This window comes from Grammomys surdaster, unplaced genomic scaffold (assembly GCF_004785775.1).
Source record: "Grammomys surdaster isolate TR1022 unplaced genomic scaffold, NIH_TR_1.0 174, whole genome shotgun sequence".
NCBI classification, from domain to species: domain Eukaryota; kingdom Metazoa; phylum Chordata; class Mammalia; order Rodentia; family Muridae; genus Grammomys; species Grammomys surdaster.
In genome coordinates this window covers 21,129,678-21,150,587 of record NW_021604622.1, presented here as the reverse complement: position 1 = coordinate 21,150,587, position 20,910 = coordinate 21,129,678, and the positions used below count along the sequence as shown (strand labels likewise).

Below are 20,910 nucleotides of genomic sequence, written 5' to 3'. Positions count from 1 at the left end.
CTCTCTCTCTCTCTCTCTCTCTCTCTCTCTCTCTCTGCTATCACCTCTCACCCCCTAATGCTCCGGCCTAGCTGCTGCATGCCCACCCCCTTTGCTTGTTTACAAATCCCACGGCACAGCTCTTGTTGAAAGTCAGTAGCTTTATGTTGACTACAGAAAAATCCCATTTTTCCAGTCCCCCAACATGTCCTACAAACCTTTATATTTTTGATAATGCACGTACACAGACAGACACACAGACAAACACACAGAGTTCTTGTGGGGCAGCCTTCCCCTGCCTACCCTTGAACATCTCTGCCTATCTCATCTCACCAATGAAAACATCTCTAGAAAAGGCCTAAGGAAGAAAGCCGTCCGTGCAGTGACCTTGTGGAAGGGAGGCTCGGCAGAATCAATCCTGATCCGGTTCACAAGTGTTTGCCCACATCAGGGCATGGAAAAAGCCACCACAGTCTTAACGGCTCCGGTGAGGGAAGACAGAGAACCTGTTGGAGGAACTCACTGGAAGAGCTTTGAACAGATTTCAGTGAGTGATGCCTGTGTGTGTCAAGCTAAAGCTTACAAACATTACAGCAGACAGAACTACAAATAAACCTGGGCTGATTAAAAAAACAGCAGAGAAACGCCCTGCACTTCTGCACTGAAAGGTAGAGACACACAGAAAATGGACACATTGTGTGCCTGGCCACAGAGGGTTATGTTGAGGATTCCCCAGCTGGAGCACAGGCTCGCTCAGCAAGGTGGCATTGAGAGAGCCACGTGCACCTCTCTTGGAATCCCGCTGCCCAGTCCTGTTCTTTCTTAGCAGCGTTAACTCCGTACGCTTGATAGATTGATTTTCTAGGGCCATCACTGGAAACTCAAAGAAATAAATGCTATCGTGCCAGAGGCTACTCCTAAAATGATTTGGGGTTTCTTGACATGGGTGACTGGATGGCCACGGCCTGTCCTGGACCCTGGGAGCCCCACAGCTCGTGCTAATCATGACCACATGGATAACCACTATGTCAGTGTGAAGTAAGTGTGTGTTTATACTGGGTGCAAATTACAGTGTGTCTGAGGGCTTATCCTCCTCCATGGACACTCTCCTCGACTCATCACTGTCCACAGCCCCCCTAATGTCTGGGCAGGTGAGGTCACGGCTGTGCCTGATTGCTTGTGTTCTCTTCTCTACCCTGTGGGTTTAGGATGAGGCCAGGTCTCCCCCTCATTCCCATATGGCCCTCCTCCATTTTGTACAGATGAGACAAGGGATATGACCTTCCTTCCCTGAGGTCTACAGATGGGGGTGGGAACTTCATAGTGTCACCAGGTATGTCTCCACTCACGAAGCCACACCCAGGCCACCCATACACCCTGCTGACCCCAAAACATAGGCTATGCCCAAGTGCTTTTCCCTTGGAGACCAATCAGTAGCAATGATTACCTGCCCCATCCAAACCACATTCCCAACCCTCAGGACAGCTCCAGCCCTCTGGTCACAGTATGGACGGCAGAGGAAGTTTGCCCCAGACACAGAGCTCTGGCCTCACCTCCTGCACTCTCTGCTTCACCTTGGGTAGAATGTTGAAGATGCAGATTCCAGCACCAAGGATCTCAGGAGTATGGGGCCGGTCCAGGCTGTACCATGGACACCAAGTGCAAATCCATTTTTGGAGCCTGCTCTTAACCTAAGGATGACTTACAGTTACCCCCAACTCCAGGCTTCCTCATCCTGGGAGCAGCCCCTCAAGCGAGGACGGGTACCCATGACCATCAACAAGCCTGGCCCTTAGCATTCTTCCTAAAGTGTCTCATTATTTTCTTCCATTCCCTCACCCAGCAGATGACTCCTAAGCTGCCTGTCTCTGATGAGACCAAAATAACTGGTGACTTTTAAATGACCTAAAACAGTTCCAAAAAGTGTAGGGTATCAAAGTCTTCAGTGACATTCACAAGCGATTCCGGTGTGCTTGAGCATTTGCGTCATACCACAGGGACTCTGCCACCAGAGAACACCCCAGGTTCACTAAGGCATTTCAAACCCATACCTGCCCACGTGTTCTTAAAAACACATACAATGGAGGATCTGTGTGCGGCGTTTTAATTCACTTGGAAAGAGCTGTTTTATTCTGTTTGAACAGCTGCTAATGTAAATCCCTGTGGGAAGAAAAACTCAAGAACATGGAGTCGCACCAAGAATTAAAAACATTGCCCCTCTCCTGGGCACTGCATATCCGAGACCGGGTAATGAATCCCAGACCCGTGATTAAGCAGTGATCTCTGCAGAGCGTATAATTACAGAGCCACACAAGCCGCTATTATTCTGCAGAGAGCCTCCTGTTGGGAGCATTTCCCCGCTCCCGCTTTACATTAAGGGTTTCTCAAAACAGGAACAATCCAAGAGCGGGCATTGACAGCATCCGTGTTAGGTCATCACAACATGATAGCTAGTGCCAAGGCATAAGCAGCGAGTGAGACACTCATCTTCCCACACCTGCTCTAAAAGACCTGCTGGGCCGTGATGCACACCTGCAATCCCAGCACCAGGGAGGCAGAGATAGGATTGTGAGTTCAAGGCCAGCTTGGCCTACCTAACAGTACCCTGTCTTAAAAAAAAAAAACACCCAATAAGCCATAGGTGCTGGGTTAGGGAAAACAAAGGAACTGTGGGCCTCCTCCTTCAGTGTGCACATCCCAGAAGGTCCAAGCTGTCAGAGCCAGAGGGAGTGTGTGACGGGTGCTCTCCATGAGCAGTACATGGTCTCTTTGGGTTGCATCAGATGAGTGCAGCTGAGTGTCCTGAACCTGTTCTGTTTCCTCAGGCTTGCCCTTGATTCCTGGTGCAGCTCAGCTGGCCACCGCCCGGAAGGAGGTTGGCCTGGCTGACTAGACTGACTGTGTGTCCCTGAGTTCAGATGATATTTGGCCAAGGTCCTGGAGTAACTTCCATGACACATAGAATTTGGATAGTTTTGCCTATAGAAGCTCACTCTAAGCTAAAGTACACAGAGAATGGATAATGCAGCTGAAACTAATTCGTTTTGAACTATAAGAAAAGGAACCTACGCCAGAGAACAATGCCATAATATTTGTTTCTTGTAAATTCGGAGTTCTGCATTCGTGGAGAAGCACAGGAAAAGGAGAGGAGGCAAGCACAGGGCTATTTCCAGATCACTGAGAATAAGAGTTCCGGAGCTGGCTCACAGTGCAGGCGGGGAAAATGAGCCCGTTTGAAAGGCCCTTCAAATAATAAACACCCTGTGTCCTTGTCCCGTGCTTCGTTTGAAAGTTTTGGGAAAATCATGACCTTGAGTAGTCAGCAATGTGGAATGACCATGCTGTCCAGAGTGTCCCAGGATCTGCTGATCGGCCCCCTCTGAGGCCACACAGAGTGATGGCTATGCCCAGAGAAGACCGCTGTAGACTCCCACACAGAACACAAGAGGAGCAGAGGGCGAAAGTCCGAGCTCTGAACTCAGCCTTCCGTACCTCTTATGTTCCCTGCAGAGTCCATCAGGAGTAGTGGGCGGCAACGGGGGAGAGGGCTTTACATTCTACTGGTAAATGTCGTTGTGAGGTGTTAGGCTTAAGAGTGTGAAGCCTGCAGGAAGCTAAGAGACTCCAAGGGAAACAGGAAGCTGAGGTCACAGAGGAGCTGTCTGAGAAAGTGGTTTGATTCATAAGTTTCATAAGGCATAAACGTTCATAGCTTAGGAAGATTCGTAACTCTGTACAGTTTGGAGGAAGAGACCCAAGCTGGTTTTTCAGCATGTGCTGAGACTCTCGCTCTCCAGACAAGCATCTCCGTCTACACTGCTGCCTGATTCACACCTCTTCCATTAAACATGCAATCTTGTAAACATTTTGGAGAGATTAACAAATATTTCCATACATATGGCTGCTTTACAGGAAAATTTCTCTCAGAAGTCAACCTATAGGTCCAGGGACAGACTCATGATTAAATCCAAAGGACTGGTTTTAAAAGTGATTTCCCCTAGCAGGTGGTAAAATGGAATTAGAGAATTTAAGGGGCTTGGTACACATCAAATCCTATAGGTCTTGGTAATAAAAATTATATTTATGCAAACGTCACAGTATGGCAAGTTCTATTGAGATTTTTACTTGCTTGACTAACTTGTGAATTCATTCACGGATTTTCCTCCAAAATTTGATTTTTTTCCCTTGAGCCTGTCAATTCTATTTCTATAAGCTATAAATATATATGTTGCCATGAATCAAGGAATCCACATGCTAAGTTACTGAAGCGCACAGCGTCCCCGTGAGCTACAGTACTCAATAAACTCTGCTTGTGTGTGCTTAGAGCATTATACACTCATGACAAAGCTAGGAGCAAGTCTCTGTGCTATACAGACAGGGAGTCAAGCTACGGAGGAGTCCATGATGAGAGAGAGGGGTTCTATATACAAATTTATTTATATTTGCTAAAAACAAAAACCCACCACAAGAAAACGGGGGTGTGGGGGAAGATTTATCCATGTGGCAAACAGTGTTGTAGAAATGGACCAAGTATATGCTTTGTTTTATTTCTGAAATGTTTAAGACCTAAAAGATAGGAGTTGGGTCTTTTTCTCTCTAGAAAAAGGGGCAGAGGTGTCACTAAAACCATATGAAAAGTTTCTCTGAGACTAGGTGTCCCTGGACCTCCACCAGATTTGCTCAAGGACAGTGGCTGGAGAGAGGGTTCCAGAACTAGCAGGACATGTCCGTTATGGAGCACACACTTGTCAGGACAGGAGAATGTTCATCCACTAAGCTGCCACCACAGAGGCCCAAGCCTGTGGCTCTGTTTCCTAGAAAGCTAACTCTAGAGGCCAGAGTCTAAGACGAACTGTCAGCAAGCTGATTTCCCCTGACGCCTCAGGCCTCAGCTTACAGGCCAGCTGACTGCCCAGCACTGCCTTGTGCACACCCCTGCCACGTCCACATCTAAATATTTGCGTTCGAATGCTGCCAGACTAGAAGTGGGTCATCCTGTGTATGAGCCGTGCTGTCATCTGCTTGGAGACTGTGTCTCATTCTGAGGTGTGGTGTGTATAACTTGAGCATAAGAATGTGGAGAGAGACACATCACAATAAAAACAGAGTGGACAAACGGAGGACTTAAAGTGTCAGCATTAAATGGCTTTCTTTACATTTTACCCTCTCTGTCGCTGGTTTGTGTGTGTATGCGTGCGTGTGCACGGAAAGTGTGGAGGGTATATGTGTGCTTGTGTGGTGTGTGTGAGAAGGCATGCATGTGTGTGTATAAAATGGACACACACCGAAGTTAACTAACATCAACAACTGATATAAAATCGGTTTTTAAGAGCAGGAAACACCTCCTTGATGGACCACCACAGTGAACAGGGAGCCAGCCGAAGCCCTCAGAGACAATGTTACCCAAACCCTATCCCAGAAGCTGGTTGTGAGTTCACTATACCCATGGCTTTGCTTGAAAGGTGGGACACTCCCACAAGCTCCCACAAAGAGTCAGTTATGAGAGTTCTGACATGACCAATCTAAAATCCTGACCCTACCTAAAGAAGCCCCTTATGAGAAACGTTTATCTTCCGTGTGCACATCTTCTCCCTGTCCTACCTTAGTTAGTCACAGAGTCTACTCACGGGCCATTCATGAGTGTGTGGCTAGGGGACTGGGTCATGAGGGGAAGCCATGCTTCCCGTATGCCCTTTGTGGCCTTCTTGGGGGAGTTAGAGGACCTGCCGTGTTCAGAAGCCACATAATGTGGTCTCCCTCCCTCTTCCTTGAAAGAGCTAGAAGATTCACCTTCAGGTCCTGTCCCTGTAATGTGCAACACTTTGAAATGTCACAGGATTGAGGTATCAGAAGCATCAGTTGGTTGTTCGAGGCTAGCTAGCTACATTGCTTTGATTTAGGAGTAGGGGTCACCCATTTTTGTTTCCATTTTTAGAGGCTGCCCTCTTGCAGTTCAACAAATACCACGCCATGCTGGGGCATCGGAGAATGTCACAGGATGTCACAGGGTGATTAACATAAAAAACAGGAGTCTGTTAAAGAAAGGAAAGCTCACATCTTTTCTGAAAAGATAGTAAATAAAGCAAGGCAAAGGAGCCTATGGGGTTTCCTGGCTCTCTGTTGCAGGGTTTGAATGCCCCATAAAGGTGCTTTTGTAGACTGCCTGCTGCACAGAGAGCAGAGAGGACTCACATGTGAATGGGTCCCTAAGAAGCAGAGTCCTGTCATTCCGGCCCCACAGGGCAGGAGGTATTATCTTAGGTTAAAGAAACAGGAGCAGGCTCCTCAGGACAGGAGTATCTTTGTGTGTGGAACCTGAGAGACAGCATCGGAAGCCACAGCTGTGCTTGAGACCAGCACTGTGGGCAGACTGTGCAGGGCGGAAACACCAAGAGAGAATGGGGACCACAGAGATCGCACAAGGAAGTGAAGTGTATTCTTCCAGAGACCCAGCACTGACAGTCCCAGGGCCGGGTGCTCGTACCCCTGAGAATAGACTATGACCTCCCCTGTCCTTTTTGAAAACTTTTTCATGTTTCTGTTTCTTTAGCTATTTACAATAAAGTAACATACTTGTTTTTAGCTTTTGGGAAAGCTGCAGAAGTAGAACTCTGTGTCCTGCATGCCCCCACCCTAAGTAGATCACAATGATGCAGAATGGAAAACACAACACGCATCCTAACTCAAATGTGACAGTCTGGGCATACTGGCTCTCTATGTTGTAGGATGCCCTACTTTGAATTTACTTGGTGTTTTTGTCTGAGTTAATGTATCTGGACCACTTTGGCAGGGACAATACTGAAGCAGGGGCCACAGGAGAGGCCCGCTTGCCTTGCTGTGAGCTGCCCTCAGCACTGCTTAAAGCCAGGCTGCAGTCCCTCCCCACCCTAGCTGGCTTTCTGATGGTAGTTAATCAATGCCACGTGATGCTATATTTTTATCAATTATGCAAACATTCCTTCTGGTCCTGCTCCTCTGCTTTTGGCGTCCGTCAGTAGTTCCACCTCCAGCTGTGATTCATGCACCAGTCGCCTGGGGGTGTTGTCTGTTTCTCTGAAAAGAAAAGCCACCACTCATCACATTCACTTACTTAGTTATCTGTTACTCAGTCTCCTGACATCTTTCACTTGGCCAGGACTCCCCTACTTCCCAACAGCATTAGGAGCCCCCTCCTGGGAGCTGGTCCCAGGTTCCTCCCATGTGGCCACCATCCTGAGGTCACCTGCTTCCACAGGGAGCTGTCCTGGTCCCTCCTGCTGCAAGAGCTGCTCAGTAGAGCCATGATCTGACACCTTCCCAGCAGGGGTAAAGGAAAAGCTACTTGTGTGCATCAGTTGTTTCCTTTGCTTTCTTTTCCCTATCTGTGTGTGTTTGTACCATCTTAACACCAACTGTAGCTGGCCAGTATGGCTGCCTAGCCTTCGTCCTTTCCGTTTGAACTTCTCTCTTTTACAGTCGGATTCTTGGGTACCGCTGTCCACATTCGTTCAACCTGTGCCGTCTCCTGGCGAAATATTTTCCTACCTAGAATACTCAGTCAGCATCTCAGCAGTCATTGTAGAACCCTAAGCTGTCTTCCTGGGAGAGACAGGCCCCTCCTGCTCTTCCTGCTTGCCCTCGGTTTGCAATCTGCAGTAAGGATGCAGACTTACTACTTAACCCACCCTCCCCTTTCTGCTTCGCTGTGCTGGTTTCTGGTGTCACTGTGTCTGTGCTCCACTCTGGGCACATAGACGCACACACCTCACCTTCCTGCTAGCTTGCTAGGACTCCCTGACAAAGTACCACACACCACCTGTTTGCAGTTACAGGAATGTGTTTTATTGCAGAAAATGTATTTCTGGAGGCTCCATTTTAGAGATGAAGGTATCGACATGGTTGGTTTCTTCCTAGGCCTGTCATTGGCTATCACCCATGGTTACTGTGAACACACGGCCTGACTCTGACTCTCTGTCCTGGTCTCGTTCCTATAAAGACACCAGTCATTGTCTAGAGTTTAGACTGGCTCCTTTTGTTCTCATTGCTAAGCTAGGGTCTTACTCTACATATTTATATATACATATATGTGCATTTTATATATAGATATATATCTATATAATATTAGACATCCCAGGCTATCCTGAAACTCACTATGTAGTTTAAACTGCCATTGAATACGTGACAGTCTTTTTGTCTCAGCCTCCCAAGGACAGGATTTTAGACATGAGCCACCATGTCTGATCCTTAAGACTCCATCTTAACTCAATTGCCTCTTTGAGCTCTGTCTAAAAACACAGTTCTATTCAAGGGCACTGGAGTTTAAGACTCCATTGTATAAATTTGGAGGAACACAGGTTAGCCTATCACTTTTTCAGTTCTTTTAGGTTATAGCTTATAATTATTTATTTGGGGCATACATGAAATATAATTCCAAGAGTTGAAACTCAGGCTGGTGAGATGACTCAGCGGTGAAGAGTCCTGACTGCTCTTCTGGAGGTCATGAGTTCAAATCCCAGCAACCACATGGTATCTCACAACCATCCTTAATGAGATCTGATGCTCTTGTGGGTGTTTGAAGAGAGCTACAGTTATGTTATTTACATATAATAAATAAATAAAAACCCTTTGGGCTGGAGTGAGTGGGGCCCAGAGCCAGCAGGGGCCAGAGCAAGAGGGAGAAGGGAAGGGGAAACAAAAGTATTAAAAAGGCTAGACAAAGCAGCTTTCCTATGAATGACATATAGAGAGTTGAAATGCCGTTTTCTCAAATATTCTACTTCAGTTATGGCATTTATGAGCCAATAGCCAGTAAATGTATGAATATCATGTCACAATAAATCCATTGCAAGTTAAAAATACTGAAAGTTGGAAATGTATTTACTAAATCTAGGCCGACTGAACATCTCATTTACCACAGCCTGCTGTAACTGCACCCAGGATGCTTCCATTAGCCTGTGGTTAACATAATCGCGTAGCATAGGCTGTTTTGTGTCTTATGTAATACACTGAGTGCCAAGCTGTGCTGGAGAAACACCAGCCGTACCAAGGCTTTCATGCCATTGGAGACTTACCTCAGATCCTGACAGACATGATGTTCATGTCAGGGACCCTTTGTGTTTATTATCCATCATTTGTATCTTCCCAGAATCCCTTGCATTTAATCCTCGTGTCTTTATAATGCTACCTTAGACAGTGATTTTCTATTTTCTCTGGGGAATATTCAATCATACACCTAGCCATAAAATTAAAATGTCAGAAACATGAAAAATGCCCCCAAACATTTTTCTTTCTTTAGAACTTCCCTTGTTATCTCTGCACTGCATCCTGGTCTCCCTGCCCAGTGCCTGAGATGTTTGTCTAACCCAGCTCATACAGTCTGTTTTCTTTCTTTGCAGACCCCACCTCCATCTGTTCTAAGGTTATTTCCCTCACCCCTACACTTTCCCAGTCCTGTCATCCAGAACCCAGCCCGTTGTCCTTATCCGTGGCTGGATAATGTCTGGCTGCAGACAGGCTCTTATATACTCACACTGAGAAGGAACCCAACACTGTAACTCCTGCCTATTCTCAGTTCTTAGTGGCCGCCATTTTCCTTTCTGTCTACCCCACACTGCTGGTCTCAAGTCACCCACATCTGCATACTCTCTCCCCGCCTCTCCATTCCCTCCCTCTTCCCCTCTCTCCTTCTCTCTCTTCCTATCTTCCCTGCTAACGAGCCTTGGGTCCTAAACTGAATTATGTTCCAGTTCTCACAGCAGAGCCATGGTCTTCTCTTTATGACACTGAAGCAGGAAGAAGTAAGAAGCCCTAGAGTTCAGATTTGTTTCTAGGTGCTTTGGCTGCTGATTAGGACTTAAATTTCCCGTAGTTCTTCCATGCCTTCTGTTTGTGGTCTCCACCTTTCTGCTGGTCCCACTTCCTTACCCAGTAGATTCTGGGTCAGTAGAATCTCTGCTAGGATGCTTTATGCTCACTTAACTGTAAACGGCTCAGTTACAAATGGACCCCTCCAGCCCTGAGCTTCCAAAACACCAGGAAGATGAGATGATGCTGCCCCCTGCTCCTGGTACACCCTTCCCCCTGCTGGACTGCTGCTTCCTGCCATATGTGAGCTTGGGATTTGGAGAGATAATGCTGGGGAAATTTCCCATACCTCTGCAGCCAAAATTACTACATTCTAAGCCTCAGCCCCTTCCTCCCTCACAGAGCACTTACACTGCACATGAGGTAACTCACTGCCCTGACAGAGCTTTCTCTAGTTTAATGAATAGCCTGTCTTTGGCAGTTGGTATTTTTAGACAGAGAAAAAGTGAGCCATGTAATAAAGGTGGTAAAGGAAACTTTAGAATGTCAATTAAGTTGATTTCTGTAGTTCGTAATTTTTACTGCTTATTTTGCCAACAAACGGGGTTATTTATTTGGTAATAAAGTTTCCTTTCCTTGTATAAAGAGTGCTGTGTGAGGGTGACACCTCCCTTTGGGTTTTGGGTTCTTTGCCATCTGCGTCTGTCACACACAGAACCATTACAGGGAAAACAAACCTCGTGTCTTGCTTTTGCTCTTTAAGAATATGAGTCACATTTCGAGTCTATAAATGCCAAATCCTAGCCGTAAAACTAAAATGTGAAAAGCATACAAAAGGCCCCGATTTTGTGGCAGCTCGTGCTCAGACATTGGCCTCTGAACGCGTTTTCTTTGTGTACTATGGACTTGTCGTGTAACTTTTTGCAGAGTCTATACTGTTTCCACGTTTCCTTTCTTTGAGGATTGTTTTTTTTTAAGTTTATTTCACAATGAATGCAGGCAGATCATAGGAAAGCAAAACAGCAGTATCAAAAGACCTGACACACCAGATGTGAGCATAGAAACTATTCCAGGCGATCCCAAAGCTAAAGGCACGAGGGCACACACTTATCATCAGGAGCAAGGGTCCAGCACGATTCAGGGGGTACAGTCCCCTCTGGAACCCTGTGTGTGACAGACAGGCTGAGGACTCAGGGGAACTGGCAGTGGCAACTGTATAGACAAGGGAGGACACCCAGCTTCCCAAGAAGACAGGAGCGAGAGCCTAGTATGCGCCTTACTAAACATATCTTTACACATCACATATAAGGATATTTATTTTCTCCTGTCTGGCTGCTTCCTGGGAGGAGGAATGGAGCTGTTTTCAATAAGTGGAGTGTAGCATTGCAGCCCAGTGATGTAACCAGTTGGCTCTCAGACCGCATTACATCCCTTTTTATCAGGTCTCATCAGGAGGCCCTGTTTGTTATAGGTCTCTGAGAGGACCTCCCTCCAGATGTACACAAAGCCCAAGCCAGTGAAGCTGTCCAGAACTCCCAGGGCTGGGAGGACATCTGTCACTTCACATTTCACCGAGAAAGGGAATCCAGTGCCGGATCGTGCAGGAGAAGAGAGACATCTGGTTCCCAGGGTGCCTTAAGAATTTCCTTGAGCTCCAATTAGAGTCAGTGTGGTAGAATGTAGTCTGTGCCTGGCTATTCCCACATGTGAGCCCCAACTGCTAGGTAATGCTCAGAAGCCAGCAGCGGAACAGAGAGCTGCACTCAGTCCAGGCCATGGGATGCCGCGGTCAGGGCTGCACAGCCTCTGTCTTTGCTGCTGAGTGAGAAGCTCTGGCTGTCGCTTGAGGAGAGGTAAAGTCTCCGGGTTCTGGACTGTTAGATTCCTGCTCATCATGCCGAACGGGATTAAGCCAGTTGACACGCTGGACTCGCTTTCTTCTGTTGGCTCAGCGTACTGCAGCGGCAGACAGCCAGGCACCTGCAAGTACTGGATCCTCGACCTAGGTACACAGCTCTTTAGATGCTTGATCTGCACTTATTTCTCTGCCTGCTTCCCTCCAGCCTGCTGCTTAAATGGTTGATGTTTGCTGAGAAGCAGAAACAAAGCAGAATTCGTATCACATTCTGATACGAATTGTGTTCCATGCCTACTGCCTTGCAAAGGGGCCGGGTGGGGATGGCTTCTGAGAGACCCTAGAAACGTGTCCCGAGACCAAGAACAGTGCAGTGCTCAGACTTTAGATGCTCTGGAGTGTTCCTAAGGGCTTCCTACTGCAGCTGATAGCCCCCCCCCTTTTTTTTCTCTGACACTGAATATTAACAGTGTAAGGTGATATAGACTGTGATCTGCCTTCTTGTGACTTTGGCTGGTTTGTGTCTGTTTCAGGTTTCAAGTATTCTGGGGTTTTTCAGAATTGTTGAAAAAAATAGCATTGTCGTATCCCTGGGTTTAGATTCCGTGATTCTCCTAAGAACTGCCGCATGTAAGATAAAGTTAGGTGGGGAGAGTGGATGCCCCAGCCTCTACTGTCTGGATTAAGGGAGTGTGTGTGCTACGGTCTGGCTTTGCCCATGAGATAGAGAAAATAAAGGAAACATGATTCCTACCAAGGTCTCTTGAGTTTGAGGGAAATGATACAGAAAGGCCAGGTGAGGGGACTGGACATGCCTAATGCCGATAACGCTCTCCCTATAGCACAACGCTAATGTTGGCAGGCTTTCTGTTCATCTCCCCTGGCATCCAGCAACACTGTGCATCCAACAAAATGATTTCTCAGAAGCTATTATCTTCCTATCAGCGGTGATTTCTGCTGGAATTTCAATTCCAGCCTGGTTGCTTTTCAGTACCTGCCAGTACTTGCCTCTAGCCTCTGTCCACATCCACACTTTAAAGCGGGCAGCAAGATGTAGAGTCAGGGGGAGCTGCTGAGATTCCCTGGGCCCTTTTCATTCACTGTGAGCGTGACTGAAGGAGAATCACGTGGGGTGGAGGGTCCCTCGGTGAAGGAAGCTTATCCCAGGCAGAGGGGGTACTGGGTGGGGCAAGTGGCCCTGCTAGCCTCTGGGCATCCTGGGAGGTCAAAGGGAAACAGCAGAGCTGTCTTTGAGTCATGGGCCCTTAAGGAGGTAAGTACTGACCCTGTGCGTGTTAAATTTGCTGCTGTGAACATGGTTTTCTATACCGTTCTTCATAGATTCCATTCACAAAGCCATCATCGATATTTTAAGTCACTGGCTTGTGGTGGCAGGTTTGTTTTTTTTTTTTATCATATCTGTGTTAATTACATTGTCCCAGAGTGGTCTTTCTTGAGAGGTGATTCCCTCACTATGTGAAGGTTTGTAATCTGCCCATTAGGGATACTGGGCAGGTGCATTCCTGCTTCACGAAGATGAAAGTAGATGAGGCATGAGCTCACTTGATTAAAAATAACTGATGCAGAAAAAACAATTGGTCATGTCAAAGTCTGATGCAAAGTCTGGGCCGCTAGGGAGCTCTGGCCCCTGTGCAAATTACCTCATCTCCATGAACTTGGTTGTCCTCAACTGCAAAGCAGAAACACTGATGGAGCATCCCTCCTGGGCAACTTTGAGCGCCCCAGGCATTTCAGCGAGCGGCTGAGCAGAACAGTGGATCTTGAGATGCAGCATCTTCTTCCTGTAAAGGGACCTTTAGGTCCTGGAATACTTAGTCCTTTAAGAATTCTTACTACAGGAAGTTATTAGACTTCTTATTTCATAATGGAGGATGATTGTGCTATTATTTCCCACATACATTATTATTATGGTAATTATTAAATTATTAAGAAGTTTTAAGAGCTATTCTCAAAGTCAGCACCACAGATTTTTAAGTTGACCTACATTTTAAAAGAAAAGAAAATACTATTTCACGTTAAAGGATGGATAAAAAGAAATGGAAGTCAGATTTGTCCCTCCTAAGTCACTCAAGGGAAGGTGACTGTTGACTAATCATTTCCTGGATTTTACAGGAACTCCAAGATACTTTTCCCAGCATTGTATCAGGGTAGTATTTAATATCCACTGGTTCTTCCTTCTTCATTGATTACAGAAGGTCAGGTATCCATCAGACTTGAGCAGAAAAAAAGGATTCAGACTCCTAGCCAGGAAATAAATTTTAAAGCAGATTTTTATGCCTATCAAGATACCCATAGTGGTTACCAACCATTTTATATACCGGCAAACGATCTGGGCATTGAGCTTTGGGGAAAGATCTGTACCTGCTTTCAGTACAGTGAGTGGGGTAACATCGTGACACTAGGGAGCCTGTTGGTCTTGGCCCCTCTCCACAGAGGTGGATCTCACTTGCTGAGGTTGCAGTGTGGTACCTTACACAGTCATAGCAGGAGAATTTCAACAGTTATCAGGAAATGAAATACGAAGACGGGAAAGTGAAGCTGAGACAGGGGTCTCGAGTTGCGTGCCAACCTGGGCTACCTAGCTTTTATACCTTTTTTTTTAATGTTTATTTTTTTCCTCTGAGAATTTCATACAATATATTTTGGTCATTTTTCTCTCCCTCCCCCAGCTCCTCCCAGATCTCCATACCCACCCAACTTCATGTTCTTTCTCTCAAAAACAAAAAACCATGTCTGTGTGATTGATATGCCCAGTATCACTCCATTGAAGAAAACAGATTTTTCCATTAGCTATCAACTACGAATAGTTTCCTGTCGAGGGGAGGGACTTCCCGCCATACTGCCACTCCGCTGCACTGGAGTTGTGCTGTGCACTGTCTTAAGTAGACCCCTGGTAACTCCAGCGAGCCTTGTATAAATAAGATGGTGGCTGTTGAGGTGGCTCATTCTGAATTAGCTGCTCCCTTTGGGACCCAGCCCAGCACTCTGCCGAGCTCCTGCATTAGACTCTGGAAGAGTCCTTCATAAAGGTCAGCAGATCCACACACAAAGCACTGTGCGCCGTGGGATTCTGAATGTGATTTCAAATCTTTCCGAACCTGTTCTAAAGGATGGAAACACAGGATATTCAGTTCACTGTGAATAAACAAACACCAAAGTGTCCCCAGAGGATTGTTTTGTCCTTGAAGACTGGCTGTTTCACATTAACGGTTGAGCAGTCTGGATTCTATCTCCAGTTTTCCCACACTTAAATCCCACCAACTCATTCAAACCTTACAGTGCGGTCAGGGAATGGTACTGTAGAAAACAGATCAGTGTTCTGTCTCTCCTCGCTCTACACATGACCTTGGATAAGTCCTTGTTAGTGCTGGTCTGCTGTTCCAGCATTGCACCTCCCTCCTCCCCTACCTTCCCCTTCTCCCTCCCCTCCTCCCCTCCCCCCCCCCCCTCCCTTCCTCCTCCCTCCTCCTCCCCTGCCTTCCCCTTCCCCCTCCCTCCATCATCCCTGTCCCCTCCTCCCTTTCTTCCCTCTCCTCTCCCCCTCCCTTCCTCCCCTTTTCTCCCTCCTCCTCCCCTACTGTCCCCTTCCCTCTCCCTCCATCCTCCATGTCCCATTCCCCCCTCTCTTCCTCCCCTCCCATACACCCACCTGCACTGCTAGTTATTGTTCTTCAGAATTGTCATTGAAATTTGTTTATTGATTTTTTTAAGCAAAATACATTTATAAAACTATTTTGTCCTCTCACTTTTGTAGGGAAGGTTTTACATGCTTGATGGATGATAATACATCCAGGAAAAATGCTGTGAAATTACATTTACCATTACAGCCGATTTTACAGTGAATGTAGAGTTTTGAGATATTAGTAATCAACCATGGTCATTCTTACAAGGAGCCCTAGCCACCCCGAATTGACTTTTCTAGACATCTCGCTGGTGAGCTGCAATCTCTTTGGTCCATCCTTGTAAGTAGATCACAGCATCTAGGGAGAACACAGATTTATGGTTTTTCATTCTGAAGAATTTCCTCCAGGTGTTCAGGGCTGGCCTCTGGGATGAGGGAGCAAGTCCATAAACACGGGGAGCTTGGAGTAATGAGCCTTGGAATCTGTCCAGGGAGCCCCTCTTTCCTCTTCCTGCCTGCAGGCATGGGGGCGGGGACTGGGCAGCCACAGCCCAGAGGCTCCGGGTAATTTCTTGCAGTTCTCTCCTAAGACTGTGCAAATGTGAAGGAATGGATCTGGATTCCTAACTGTAACAACCGGAAACCCCGGGGCGTGACAGCAGCCGAGCATCCTTGCGGTGACCACCGAGTGGATGGCCGTGTGTTCCTCTAGGCGTCCTGTGTGCAAATCCGTGTCTCTCTCATTGATCCCTTTACCACGTGACCACCTTTTATTCTCAGACACACAACTGAAAACGCTTCTGCGTTACGTCCACTGTCATCCTGAGGTGGAAATAAGAACTCATAACTGTTGGCTGGAAAAGGAAGACAGAGGACTCAGACTTGGGATGTGCAAGGCAGTTGAGTTCTAAGGCTGCATCCTCTTCTCTTCTGTCTCCTTAAGCTGGTGGAGCCCAGTGGCACCAAGGTCCCCTCTCAGACTGAGGAAGAACAGGAATGTGCTGTGCGGGTGCTAACATGGAAACTGGCAATTGAATGTTTCTCCTTTCAACTCTCTCCTCAGCTAAAAAGAAACACAGCACAGTGGCTGCCCTTGTCCTGTTCCGCCCCAGCCCCACGCAAAGGCTGCTTGATTGCTTCCTGTGGCTGCTTGCTCCCTGGAGGTGGCAGTGCTGCCTTATCACAGGGTCCCTGATTAAAGCCAAGGACAGGATCCTGCTTTAATTGGTGTTCCTAGCAGAGGCGGGCTTTCTCATTCCCTTTGTCTCCAAGGCTGCTTTGTTCCCTCCTGGAGGAACTCCAGGCCCCTCTCCTTCCCCCTCACCAGTGAGCAGTAGAGTGGCTTGAATAGCTCAGGGAGGAGTCCTTACGGGAGGACTCTGTTGACAACAGGACATTCTTAGAAAGCCGCCTCCCTGCTCCCAAGGCTCAAGAAACAGGACAGAGAATTTTCAGCCGCCTCTCAAAAAAGTCACCCCAGCCTTTTCTTTCCATTCTTTGGTTTGTGCTGCTGTTGTTTCACTGTGTGATCACCCCCTCTACCCCCCACCCCCGAGAAAGAGGGGAACAGTACTTAAAAGTTACTAAGTAATGACCAAAGCAGAAGCATGTCATTTTGGCCTAGGAAGGAGGTCTGAAGAAAGATGACGTAAAGCCAGGTGTGGCCAGCGGGACCCTGAGTGTGCTCTGGGTGGACTGTGGGGTGGACATGCCCACAGGCGTGCTGGCTTCTCTTCCTGCTGTCTGTGGGCAGTAGTGGTATGCGTGTTTGCTCGAATGGTTGTTGCTTTAGTTCAGCACCATCTTGCTTTTGTTGTGTTACTGAAATGCAATTTAGGAAGAACTCTTACTGGGTTAGGACTCTTTTGTTTCTTTTTTCTAAACTAAACCAGAAACCTCACCATATAATGTGCTGGATATTTGCTCTGTGGTTTGGGAGTCATCTGCTTCCTCCCTCTCCACGGCTATAACTCTTCCGAGCTAATATCGCATCCCTGGAGACTGAGGCCGGAGTTAACCCGCCCCGTGGAGGATGTGGAGAGTGATAATACTTGGCAGACTCTCTGCAGAGCATTCCAGGGCCTCCCCACTGCCCCGTAGTGCTACATAAAAATGAGCACATTGGTATGGGCTCTGTGACAGCATTTATAAGTTTGCACGGTTCATAGCTGGCCCGATTATGTGCATACTAACACAATTGAGGCATTTCTGAGGCAATAAAACACTTCGATGCTGACATTCTGAATCTGGTTTTGATTCTGAAAGAATAATAATACATTTATGTAAGAACGAAATGTAGTCTTATCACCATTCCAACCAAACCACGTGGCTTAGCTCTAGAATGTTCCTTTTCACCCTGCTGGACGAGGCGGACTCTGGGCATCCCTTGTTTCCCATGAAGACAGCGTTTAGCGTTTAAGCGCATCTCCATCCCCCTACATTTGTAGATTTCCTCCTTAGCAAGGCAAGCCAGATGACCTCATTTTTTTAACAAGAAAAAAGACAGGAAGCAGAAGTATAAGTGTTTGCTGTGGGAAGTGTCTCAGGTTAGATATGTCCATGCCTCTCACTTTGGGGTTGTATTTCAGGGACCATTGTGACCATGAGTATTCCTAAAAAATAGCATTAAGGGTTGTGAAGGCAGAATGGTGTAGTGGGCACCATGTGACTGCCTGTCAGCCCCCAAATTAACTGTGTGTTCCCATAAATGATGAGTCCTGTGTCTGTTCAGGCAACAATAAACACTGCAGTGTTCTGGAAAGGGCTTCACAAGCATAAATTAAGAATCAAGACACTGTTGCTTCATAACATAAAGAGCCTCCTCATCCCTTTCCAACAGTAAACTAAATACTGAGCAATCAAACCTCTGGGTGGGTTTTGTTGTTGTTTGTGTGTTTGTTTTTAGAGACACTCTTTAAGTGACTCTAAGAATCTATCTTATGGAAAAGAGCAGTGTGACTTCTGGGCACCAGGGAGGATCTCAGCCGAACAGAAAAGCCAGATACATCACAGAGCATCCAGAAAGGCTCTTGCTTTGGAGCTGAATAGACCAGATCACGTTCTTGCTCTGCAGGGTATCGCTCTGCTTCTGTGGAGTTGCCTAGGTCAACATGGGGTCCCCTCTGGCAACCTCACCCATGGATCTTCGTTGGGAGCCTAGCCTCAGGCCTTCCAGGGCCTCCATAGGTCCCCTTCCTTCCCCCTGCCCAGGAGCAGTGGCCCACACAGCTCAGTGTGGACATTGTCAGGCCGTTTGCTGACCAGAGAAGGTCATGAGGGCTACTGTGAAGACACTGCCTGTCCTTCCAGCCCTGCCCACCCCCACCACACACCAGTGATGATGCCTGTCACTAAGAAACAGTCGTGCCAGGTCAGAGGATAACAGAAAGCTGAGAGTTTATAGGATTCATATATGTCCTTTTTTTTTAAAATGGTGTGTGTGTGTGTGCACACACACTCGAAGCACTGCTATCTTAACACAAAATCTGTTTTTGACTTGACTTGAAGGCCCTACAGTTCATCGGTAACCACATAGTTCCTTGGGGGCTTTTTCTCCTCTCCGACAATTTAGATCTGTGTCTTTTAGAAAAATCCTGCGGTTCATCTCCCTCAAGGGTACGCAGTCCTGACTCACGTAAAAGCACTAGATCTGGCCTGCCCTTTCCAAATGCCAGAACCAAGGGCTAAAACGTCCTCCAAATCAGTGTTTGTCCAGAGTAGAGAAGGGTTGCACTTAGAAGTGAACCCTAACATCAAGGTGAATTAACAGAAGAGGGGGGCAGGGAGCTATCTTTTACAACCTGGCCGTTGTCCACAAGTGTCATTTTTAAGCAGCCTCTGTGCCTGTCAGTCAGGTGAGCCTGGCTTTCCTGTGCCACTGCTGGATAGAAATGTGAGAGAGATGTGCAGGACCTTTCTGATGAGGCTGTAGAAAGAAAATATCGCCTCTGTGCTCTGCCTCTCTAAGGACTGTGTGTATAAAAGCCCAGGAAGGGACCGAAGGAGCAAGCTGTACCTAACGTTCACCTTGCCCTCCTGTCACCGAGGCTGCCTTCCTCAGAGCCTTGACTTACGCAGCTCCCTTTGCCTGGAAACAGACAGCCTGGCCATAGACATCACCAGCTGTAGACCACATAGTCTGAGAGCCCTGCTCCTCTCTCCGTTGGTTGGATGGAGCTTCTGACATCCATGCTAGCTCAGCCTCTCCTCCCATGATGGTTCTGCATTGCCTCACCTCTAACGTGTTATTTCCACTTGGCAGTGACAGAGACGCTGTGCATCTGACTGGCCAACTGGAGGGCTCTGTCCTTTGTCTCCTTTGCGTTTAGTCCCCTTGGGTCTCTATCTGAGACATTAGTGATGACATTCCAGAGGACCCCTGAAAAGAAATGGCTTTCCAACTAGAAAGGCTGGTATCTAGCATCCCTCTTACAGGACAAGTCCAAGAGCCGTGTTTCCTGGTGTTCATACAATGTTCGAGTATGTCAGGAAGAAAACTGAGGACCAGTCCTATTGAGAGTTCTCTAGGGGTCCACAGAATCCAGATCACCCAGCTCTGGTTGAGTATTAAGCCACACACTGCATGACCTGGTGACACAGGCTAAAGCACAAACCAGGTGCTCCTGTGTTCACACGCCTGTGTGCATGCACGCTCTCAGGTCTGTGCATGGTTCTGGCTTCCAGCCTTCATAAAGAAAAGCCATGGCAGTCTCTTTCTGGCTGCTTTTAATTGATGCCCATGACTTTTTTGTGTTTTAGGACTCAGGGGTCGTGAGAGATGGGGAGGGGGCCGGAGGCACTGCGGTTAGCCCTCCCCTGTGAGTGTGTGGGAGGGTCCTGCCGAGGAGCACTGCATCTGGCGCTCGTTTGTGTGCATTTTCTCAGGCTGCAGAGACATGTGTTCTTCATTACAGCATGAGCCATGGCCATACTGTGCTGGGGCCTCTAGTCCTATCTGGGTTTTTATTTATTTATTTTTCTAAAGACAGGGAAATTTATCTTTCTTCCCTTGTGTCTTCTGTGCTCACTTTGTATTTGTGGCAGACACAGAGTTCACATTTTTGCATCCCAGACCCACTACGCACCACACTGTAAAGTGTGCAGGATGCACTTTGTGTTCCTTCCATATTTTCATTCATCACCCGTCTCCAGACTCTGCCTTTGGAAAGATTACTTCCTGTGCTGACATGGCAGCTTCTTGTGCATGACAGTCACAGCTTAGCGTGAAGCCGGGATCCTGGTTGTGTGGGAAAGGCATAGAATTTAGGCTCACAGTGTGCATTCATCACTGCTATCCTACGGAGCCTCAGCGCTAGGAGACAAATTAGTTCTCTTCCGGCCAATGGATGGAAGAGAACTGAACCTATGGGAGAACAAAGAAATTAGAAGCCAGGCAAGAAAAGGTTTCAGATACTTACTCAAAGGAGAAGATAGACCGTAATTTGGAAAACGACCATGAAATACATCTGTTCTTAGCCACCAATACTGTAACGTCATTAAGCAGATCGATGTCTCTTCCTTAGTCCCTCAGCTGGTTTCCCATATGTATCACCACCACCATTATCTGCAGTATTTGTGGCCTGTCAGACCATCGTAGTCCTGGTATGAGACAAGACATGGTCCCTGAAGGATACAACTGGCAGAATAACTT

General features: G+C 47.2%; 1 protein-coding gene across 1 annotated transcript in view; it reads left to right on the top strand.

Annotated features, from left to right (window-relative positions):
- Positions 1-20,910, top strand: part of Trio (trio Rho guanine nucleotide exchange factor) — a gene marked incomplete at its 5' end in the record, with an annotated part of 293,865 nt that overhangs the window by 226,130 nt on the left and 46,825 nt on the right. The window lies entirely within an intron of this gene.